The sequence below is a fragment of the Lotus japonicus genome, chromosome 4 (genome assembly GCF_012489685.1).
Source record: "Lotus japonicus ecotype B-129 chromosome 4, LjGifu_v1.2".
Classification (NCBI taxonomy): Eukaryota; Viridiplantae; Streptophyta; class Magnoliopsida; order Fabales; family Fabaceae; genus Lotus; species Lotus japonicus.
In genome coordinates this window covers 31,595,847-31,606,295 of record NC_080044.1, presented here as the reverse complement: position 1 = coordinate 31,606,295, position 10,449 = coordinate 31,595,847, and the positions used below count along the sequence as shown (strand labels likewise).

Below are 10,449 nucleotides of genomic sequence, written 5' to 3'. Positions count from 1 at the left end.
ATCGATGCCTCGTAAAGAAAACCCTTTCTAATCAAAAGATAGATTCAATTCCTTGATAACCTAAACATTTGTTAGAAGCACTAAGCATGCAATTCAGGCCAACAAACCTCAACCCTTCCTCTATTCCTAGCAGCAAGTATAGAAGAGGTAATCTCACAACAAGTCTCAATTCTATAACAAACTATCGTTATGATTATAGAAAAGTAAAAAGCTAGCATGCATTCAAGCTTGAAAGATAAAGCATAGGAGTGAGATTCAAGGGTTTACTCAGAACAACATGAATAGAAAAGGAATGAAAGCTAAAACATCCAAAGTCTTACAAAGAACCAAAAACAAAACGGGTTTTAGCCAAGCATGGCTATGGAATCCATACAAGAAGATAAAGATGAAACCTGAAACATAGGGCTTAGGGAAAGCTCCTCAAGCTCCAGAACTCAAACCCTCTCTTCTAACTTATGAAAATATGATAAGATGACAAAAGGTTCCAAGAGAAATGTCTAAAAACCAATTTATAGGCAAAACAGTCGAGTCTGGGCGCTCAGACGCCAATTCAGAGCGCCTGAGCGCCAATTCCAGCCAAAAACATGCTCTCTGGAGGTCAATTGGCGCCTTGGCGCCAATTCCCAGCGCATAGGCGCCAATTCCAGGAGGTTCAGAAAAAGCAACTAGCGCCTAGGCGCCAATTCCCAGCGCCTAGGCGCTTAAGCTCGCTGGAAAAGACTTTTTAGCTAATTGTAACTCCTCTTTCAAGCCTCTTTAAGTCCTCCTTCAATTCCATGCTTCTTGGCCTTCTTTCTCCTTCAGTTTCTGATCTGCAAACTTAACCAACAAGCCAAGGAAAATTCCAGAAGCTCAAAGAGTTTATTAGCACAAGAGATCATTCAATTAACACAATAAAACCATGCAAGTCCTAAACTTACTTAAAATGCAAGAAAACTCCCTATAAAACTACAAAATTACCAATACGAAGTAAAGACTCAACGAAAGATAAAAATGCATGAGAATGCATGAAACACTACATGAGACTCAACAAAAAGACTCAAAACAAAGAAAGAAATGACCCTAAAAACACCACTAAACAAGGGTCATCATACCACTATACTCAACGACAGCTCGCCCTCGAGCGTAAATAACACTCGCTTGCCCTCAAGCGCAAGAAATGCTCCCAAACAAGTGCTCTCAACAAGGAATACTTCACAAAAAACAGGGGGACAAAGGAATCACAGCTAGTTCCAAGAGAAAGACCCGACAACCTACTTCATGCATCTTTTGAAAAGAGAAGAGTGTAGAGTCCATTCATGAGAAGCATATAGAACTAAAAATCCTAGGATGAGATGTTGATTTAGTGCACTGAGCACACAAGCAAGTTCATAGGTCCTGAATGTCATTCACTCAATAGCAACAAAGATCAAACATGCAAATATTCAAAGAGACTTTAAAAAGGGTTGAAACATTGGCTAGGTAGAACATGATGGTGGTTGGTCCCTAAGGAAATTCTAGGCTTCAAGCACACTGAGTGTGGTCCAATTCTAAAATTCCCCAGAGCTTTTCACAATAAACTTTTTAGCACAAGTCTCTTGTACCCCCCTTTTTTTCAACTTTTTCTTTTTTTCTTTTACAACTCCAGCTTTTGTTCAGGAGTTCTTTTTCTTTTTTTTTCAATGATTTTTTTTCTTTTCGGGGCAAGAGACTATTCACAATTTTTCAGCTCCATACAAATATAATCAAGGACCATCACTCCCCAATATTCCAAACAAACATCCGCCCCAATCACTTGGCTACAATAAAATCTCAAAAAAGGCTCAAGTGGGGCAACTAAAGACAATGTTCAATCAACTAATTCAGAATCTCAAGAAATCCTACAAGTCTCAAGAATAAAGCAAGAATCACAAAGCATTCTATGAGTGAAATTAATGCAGAACCAAGAATTGCAAGTGAGTCAGGATCCTCCAGGGAAATTTTATGGTGAAGGGTCAAAGATAGACCCTTAATGGACTCACCTCGACTCCTTTCTCAAGAAACACTCGGAAGACCAAAGTCTCCTCCTCTCTTCCCCAAACATGCAATCACTCATCCCCAAAAACAGCAGCAAGTAATCACAAAAGCATTTTCAAAAACAGCACATGTAAGGAAAAAAACTATAGCTAAAAGCATGTGAGTATAGGGAAGTAAAAGACCCAAAAACAAAAACTTAAATAACAATGCATGATAAAAAGAAAAATAAAAGCTACAAAAGAAAAAATATGTAAAAATGCATGAGCTAAACTAAAGGGAAGAGTTGACCTTCTTTACTAATTACCATGGAGGCCTTAGAGCCACCTCCTACTCCAGAATTTAGGCTCTCAATCCCTGCAAAATGCAACAACCAAACAAGCAAAGTAAAACAAAACTTGGGTTGTCTCCCAAGCAGCCCATTGTTATAGTCTTAGGTAGACTATCCCCCTTGTCAAGGAGGTTTGAAAAACATGGTTTCCAACTTCAGAACCTCACCACCTTGGTACACTTTCAACCTCTGCCCATTCACAGTGAAAGTATTCTTGGTCTCTGGGTTTTCAACCTCAACAGCACCATGAGGAAACACCATCTTGACCACAAAGGGTCCAGACCATCTAGACTTAAGTTTCCCAGGGAAGAGTCTCAATCTAGAATTGAAGAGCAGCACCGATTGCCCTGAGACAAATTCCCTATTCAAAATTTTTCTATCATGCCACTTCTTTGTTTTTTCCTTGTAGATGCTAGCACTCTCATAAGCTCGGAGTCGAAAATCATCAAGCTCATTCAATTGCAAGAGTCTCTTCTCGCTAGCAACTTTCCAATCAAAATTCAATTTCATTATGGTCCAATAGGCCTTGTGTTCTAATTCCACAGGTAAGTGACATGCTTTCCCAAAAACTAAGTGGAAAGGAGAGGTACCAATCGGAGTTTTAAAAGCGGTTCGGTGGGTCCATAAAGCATCGTCAAGTTTCCTTGACCAATCCTTTCTGGAAGAATCTACCAGCTTTTCGAGAATACGTTTTAACTCCCGATTAGAAATCTCAACTTGCCCACTAGTTTGGGGGTGATAGGGGGTAGACACTTTGAGCTTTACACCATATTTTTCCAAGAGAGACTCGAAAGCTCTGTTGCAAAAGTGGGTACCCCCATCACTTATAATCGCCCTAGGAACACCAAATCTAGTAAAAATGTTCTTTTTTAGAAAAGCAACCACCACCTTAGAGTCATTTGTTGAGAGTGCAACGGCTTCAACCCACTTGGAAACATAATCAACAGCCACTAAAATATACTGGCAACCAAAAGAAGGTGGGAAAGGTCCCATGAAATCGATGCCCCAGACATCAAACAACTCAATTTCCAAAATATTTTTTAGGGGCATCTCATTTCTCCTTGAGATGTTACCAGTTCGTTGACATCTATCACAACTCTCAACAAAAGCTCTACTATCCTTATGCAGCGTAGGCCAATAGAAACCACTTTGGAGAACCTTAGCAGCGGTCCTCTCCCCACTAAAATGTCCACCATAACTTGATCCATGGCAATGCCAAAGAATTTTCTCAAAATCAACTTCTGGGATACACCTTCTAATGACTCCATCAGAACAAATTTTGAAAAGGAAAGGGTCATCCCAGAGGTAAGATTTTGCATCATGCAGAAATTTTTTCTTTTGCTACCATGTCAAGTCATGGGGAATAAGTCCAGCAACACGAAAATTAGCAAAATGTACATACCAGGGTAGGGGTTCCTCGGTGGAAACAGCTAGGAGTTTCTCATCCGGGAACTCCTCTTGAATAGGTATTGGGCTACACACCCCACCTTCCAATCTTGACAAATGGTCTGCCACGCTATTGTCCTTGCCTCTCCGGTCAATGATCTCAAGGTCAAACTCTTGAAGGAGTAAGACCCATCGAATCAACCTTGGCTTAGAGTCCTGTTTAGCAAACAAATGCCTCAAAGCAGCATGGTCAGTATGAACAATTACTTTAAAACCCAAGATGTAAGGCCTAAACTTTTCACAAGCAAAGACTACACCCAACAACTCTTTTTCAGTTGTAGTGTAGTTCCTTTGGGACTCATTCAACACTCTTCTTGCATAGTATATCACATACAACACTCTTTCTTTCTTTTGACACAAGACAGCCCCTAAAGCTAGATCACTAGCATCACACATGATTTCAAATGGTAGAGACCAATCCGGAGCAACAATTACCGGGGCTGTCACCAAACTCTCTTTAATAGACTCAAAAGCTTTCAAACAATTCTCATCAAAAGTAAAAGGTGCTTCCTTCTCAAGCAAGTTGGTCATAGGCTTAGCTAATTTGGAAAAGTCTTTAATAAACCGCCTATAAAATCCAGCATGCCCGAGGAAACTCCTAATACCCTTGATGTTAGTCGAGGGAGGGAGCTTTTCAATGACTTCAATCTTAGCTCTATCAACCTCAATCCCCTTTTCGGACACCTTGTGTCCAAGAACTATGCCACCCCTAACCATGAAATGACACTTCTCCCAATTCAAGACCAAGTTGGTCTCTTGACATCTTTTCAGAACCAAGGCTAAATTCCCTAGACAAGCATCAAAATTTGGACCAAAAACAGAGAAGTCGTCCATAAAAATCTCGATGCAAGTCTCTATCAAGTCAGAGAAAATAGCAAACATACACCTTTGGAAAGTAGCTGGGGCATTGCAAAGCCCAAATGGCATTCTCTTATAAGCAAACACGCCGTAAGGGCAAGTGAATGCCGTCTTCTCTTGGTCTTCCGGTGCAACACAAATTTGGTTGTACCCGGAATAGCCATCAAGAAAACAGTAGTATTGATGCCCAGCCAACTTATCAAGCATTTGATCTATGAAAGGCAAAGGAAAGTGATCCTTTCTAGTTACCGAATTCAGCCTTCAATAGTCAATACAAACCCTCCACTTCGTCACTTGACGAGTGGGAATCAACTCATTGTTCTCATTGGCAACCACAGTGATGCCTCCTTTCTTGGGAACCACTTGAACGGGACTTACCCATTCACTATCCGAAATTGGATAAATAACACCTGCATTAAGCAATTTTATTATCTCTTTCCTCACCACATCCTTCATGGAAGGGTTAAGTCTTCTTTGAGGTTGGACTATAGGTTTGTAATTTTCTTCCAACAAAATTTTATGCATGCATATCGCAGGGCTAATACCTTTGATATCATCAATAGTCCAACCCAAAGCTGACTTATGATCCCTCAAAACTCTGAGGAGTTTCTCCTCTTCCAAGGGAGTGAGAGAGGAAGGGAGTGGCTTGAGCTCACTCTTCTCCTCAATCGGAATCTCCTTATCCCTAATTAACTCTTTTCTCCACATGCTTTCGGTGGAAAGGGATGAGACATATTCTAATTGAGATAGAGTAGCATTCACCTCATGGTACAAAGAATCAAGTTCACTCTCAAGATTTTGGTCCTCCATTTCTAGCCCCTCCATGATTGTTGTTTCCAAGGGGTCCTTAATAGATATCCTAACAAACTCTTCACACACGAGCTCATCCACTACTTCACACCGGAAAACTTCCTCATCTGCTCGGTGTTTCAAAGAGTCAAAGATATTGAAAAGGACCTCCTCTTCACCCACTTTCAATGTTAGAGTTCCCTTAGCCACTTTAATCTCAGCCTCACCTGTGGCTAAGAATGGTCTCCCCAGTATGAGAGGAACTTTAGAGTCCTCTTCCATGTCTAAAATGACAAAATCCACTGGGAAGACAAACTTATCCACCTTAACCACAACATCTTCAATGATCCCGTAAGGGGTTTTTAAGGACCTATCCGCCATTTGCAAAGAAATCATAGTTGGGGTAACCTCACCTAAGTTCAACCTTTTAAACATACTAAGCGGCATCAAGTTGATACTCGCTCCTAAATCACACAAGGCTTCTACCATAGTTAACCCCTCTATCTCCACTGAAATAGTAAAACTCCCGGGATCTCTCCTCTTTTTAGGCATCTTCCTTTGCAAAATGGCACTACACTCTTCGGTCATCAAGATAGTTTCATCGACCTCACTCAACTTCCTTCTCTTACTGAGGATATCTTTCATGAACTTAGCATAGATTGGCATTTTCTCCAAGGCTTCGGAAAAATGGATATTAATATGGAGTTTCTTAAAACCTCCAAGAACTTAGAAAATTGTTTATCCAAATTTTTCTTCACCAAAGCCTTGGGAAATGGAATCTTGCGGAGCTCAGGGATATGAGTGTTCACAACCCTAGTCCTAGTGGGCTCTCTAGCTCTTTCCTCCATAACACCCTCATCTCTTTCTACCTCAGCTTCCTCATTTTTCTCTCCCTCGACTTTTTTCTCTGGCTCATGTAACACTCTTCCACTCCTAGTAGAAACAACAGCAGTATTTTCTTGCTCAGTTAAAGTTAAAGTTTCAGAAGAGAACTTACCTTGGTGATTTTCGGACATTTGTTTCGCTAGCTGTCCCAATTGACTCGCCAAGCTCTTTATGGCCAACTCGTGGCACTTGTAATTGCTTGCTGAATGATCAATAAATCCTTCAATCAACTCTTCAAGACTCTTCTTGCCAACCGTCTTTACAACAATTTGCGGCTGGTCAAGAGGACCTTGTTCTGAGGTTTGAGCTTTTCCTCCTTGAGTCAATGTTCTGACCTTGCTAAGATCATCATTGACAGTACACTGGTTACTATCATGAGATTCACCACAAAATTTGCACTCCAAACAAGTTACTCTTGCTCCAATTGACTTGGTATCCTGTATATGTTTCCGGATTTTCGCTACTTCCTCGGAGAGTTGCTTGTTGGAGGCTATGAGCTTGTCATAAGTTTCCACTTCAAAAGAACTTCTTCGGATTTGGCGTTCATTCTCGGAGTTCATGGCTCTCATCGCAATTTTCTCTATCAAATCATACCCCGCTTGTGGGGGAAGAGCATCGAACTCCCCACTTGAAGCCGCATCCAAGCCAAACCGTGATGAGTATAGTGACCCATCATAGTACTTCGCCACACATTCAGCTTGGGTGAGATTGTGTTGAGGACATTTTCTCAAAAGCTTCGTGAAATGCTCCCAAGCCTCATAAAGATTTTCATCTGAGGATTGTGTGAAAGTCATGATGTCATTCTTCAATTTCCTCAAGAGGGACCTTGGGAAGAACCTCGTTGGGAATTTTTCTGCAAGGTCTTCCCAAGTAGTGAGACTCCCTTGAGGTTGTGAGTTCAGCCAATCCTCTGCTACGTCCTTCAAAGAGAAGGGAAATAGGCTCAACCGGATTGCTTCCGAAGGAACGTTCACCACCCGATACGTGTTGCAATTACGGATGAACCTTTCCAAATGAGCATGAGGATCTTCCGAGGAACCTCCACCATATTGGCTTTGGCTCACCATGTTGATGAATGCCGGTCTCAACTCAAAGTTCCCCACTCCTTCGGGAATGACAATACTTCTGGGATAGACAAAGCTCATGGACCCCGAAGTTAGTTCCCGAAGAGTTCGGTTGGCATTCTCAACTTCTTGTTCACGCAAACGGAGGGTGATACCCTCTTGGATTCTTGCCTCAATATGGGCTTGCATCTCCTCCTCCGTCATATGGCCACCCATGACGGTGTCTCTTGTGAGAGTAGCATGAAAGTTTGATACTAAACAGAGAAAGATTAGTAGCACCAATTCTAGACAAGTTCAAAACAAAAATAAAACCACAAACAAAAACTTAAACCAAAAATCGCAAAACAATTCCCCGGCAACGGCGCCAAAAACTTGTTGGTTCTTCTGCAAGTGCACAGAATCTACCCGGTTTAAAATTATCGAACCTCAGGGAATTAGATCGCAAATCCAGTTTAAGATTCAAGTTCAAGGTTGAAAAGCGAGTAAAATTCAGTTTTAATGATTGGTTGATTCTTGAGTTTGTAAAAAGACAAGTGATCAAGTAATAAAGCGATTGAAATTCAGAGATGAGATTGCCTTGGGTTCTTGCTCAACAAATTCAGTTTTAGCAAACCTTCCTATTCAATAAATCCTGAGTCTCTCCTTGATGTTCTAGCCTAGATAGTCATCTATCGATGCCTCGTAAAGAAAACCCTTTCTAATCAAAAGATAGATTCAATTCCTTGATAACCTAAATATTTGTTAGAAGCACTAAGCATGCAATTCAGGCCAACAAACCTCAACCCTTCCTCTATTCCTAGCAGCAAGTATAGAAGAGGTAATCTCACAACAAGTCTCAATTCTATAACAAACTATCGTTATGATTATAGAAAAGTAAAAAGCTAGCATGCATTCAAGCTTGAAAGATAAAGCATAGGAGTGAGATTCAAGGGTTTACTCAGAACAACATGAATAGAAAATGAATGAAAGCTAAAACATCCAAAGTCTTACAAAGAACCCAAAACAAAAGGGGTTTTAGCCAAGCATGGCTATGGAATCCATACAAGAAGATAAAGATGAAACCTGAAACATAGGGCTTAGGGAAAGCTCCTCAAGCTCCAGAACTCAAACCCTCTCTTCTAACTTATGAAAATATGATAAGATGACAAAAGGTTCAAGATAAATGTCTAAAAACCAATTTATAGGCAAAACAGTCGAGTCTGGGCGCTCAGGCGCCAATTCAGAGCGCCTGAGCGCCAATTCCAGCCAAAAACATGCTCTCTGGAGTTCAATTAGCGCCTAGGCGCCAATTCCCAGCGCCTAGGCGCCAATTCCAGGAGGTTCAGAAAAAACAACTAGCGCTTAGGCGCCAACTCCCAGCGCCTAGGCGCTTAAGCTCGCTGGAAAAGACTTTTTAGCTACTTGTAACTCCTCTTTCAAGCCTCTTTAAGTCCTCCTTCAATTCCATGCTTCTTGGCCTTCTTTCTCCTTCAGTTTCTGATCTGCAAACTTATCCTACAAGTCAAGGAAAATTCCAGAAGCTCAAAGAGTTTATTAGCACAAGAGATCCTTCAATTAACACAATAAAACCATGCAAGTCCTAAACTTACTTAAAATGCAAGAAAACTCCCTATAAAACTACAAAATTACCAAAACGAAGTAAAGACTCCAAGAAAGATAAAAATGCATGAGAATGCATGAAACACTACATGAGACTCAACAAAAAGACTCAAAACAAAGAAAGAAATGACCCTAAAAACACCACTAAACAAGGGTCATCACCTGTCCCAAAATGTACACCTGACGAAGCAGAGCTACGACTATACACACCTAATCACGCGAAGAAGCGGGTCTCCCAACCCTCCTCCTCCTCACTAGTGTAGTAATGTTCGGTGTTGGAATCCACAGTGATCACCTCGACATCCACATCCAAAACCTCCGTCCTCACAGTCTTACGTGCCACCCTAGTCAAGTCAGTCTCCAAGTCAACCACGTCGGTGGCAATGTCCTCCATCACGTGAACCAAAGGTTGCACGTTATATCCACAAGAGGAAGTGGACGCGCCCAAATTAGTGAAGGGTATGGCGATTGGCTCTTCTTTGGCTCCATGAGTCTCGAAGAAGACGCAAAGTCCGTAGGGTCTATGGCAGCAGGAGGTGTCGGTCCAGAGGGTGTCCCTGTAGCAGCATCAATCTCGTACGGATCCTCATCCTCAGAAGGTGGTCGCATCCCACAGCCACGTCCAAAGCGAACCATCGGTGAAAATTCAAAAGCCAGTGTATACTTCCGCAGTACTTTCTTTGTCATGTCTCCATGCTCATCAATCTCATCCTCCACCAGTCTCCCCTTGTAGGTCGCGCGGTGTTTGGCGTGGTCCAAATCCCATGCGGTAGGATCAATCCGGTCAATCATCTCGTATCGGGTTCCTCCCCCCCGAAGGGCGAACCATCGAGAACCACTCTCACAGAGACATCTGGCAATTTTCCGACCGCCCAAACACAAACAATACACACAAGGCAAGGCGCGAGGGTCAATTCACATAATAGAGTAGATAATACAGACAACAGATAAAGTATAAGGGGATAGATACTTATGTTCCATAGCTCTTATCATGGCATATAAATATCATATTCTTAGGTTGCAATAACAACATACACTGTTTATTGGACTGGGCGAGACCCTAGGGACGCTGGCTTAGGGCGAGGAGTGCATCAGGGACTTGGGCCTTTGTCCTGGAGGCCCAACTGGCCCATTGGGATGATTTAGAGGCGCTAGGCCCAACTCCCCCACCTATAAATAGGGGATGGTTACCAATTGTAAGGGACCTTAGCTCATTTGTGCAATAACAAGCTTGAAATTCAGTTACTTTCTCTCTCTAAGCGGTTACACTCTCACTTCTCTCTAGAAATATCGCATCACGTTCCTTGCATCTTAGGTACTATACCTCATCTCAATGTTCATGATGGAACATTTGGCGCCGTCTATGGGGAACGGTAGATTTTGATTCCCGGACTACGTGGATCGCAATTTAGTTTGGAGAAATTCGATTTTCAAGAAGGTTTTCTGCGTTTTGGAGATTTTTGGTCGAATTCTTGCTTCATCGAC

The 10,449-nt window shown here is 41.8% G+C and overlaps 1 non-coding gene across 1 annotated transcript; it reads left to right on the top strand.

Annotated features, from left to right (window-relative positions):
* Positions 1–7,006: 7,006 nt before the first annotated feature.
* On the top strand, positions 7,007–7,113 carry LOC130716365 (small nucleolar RNA R71). Its single transcript, XR_009011982.1, has one exon. It is a non-coding gene; the product is annotated as a small nucleolar RNA R71 (small nucleolar RNA).
* The last annotated feature ends 3,336 nt before the right edge of the window (positions 7,114–10,449 follow it).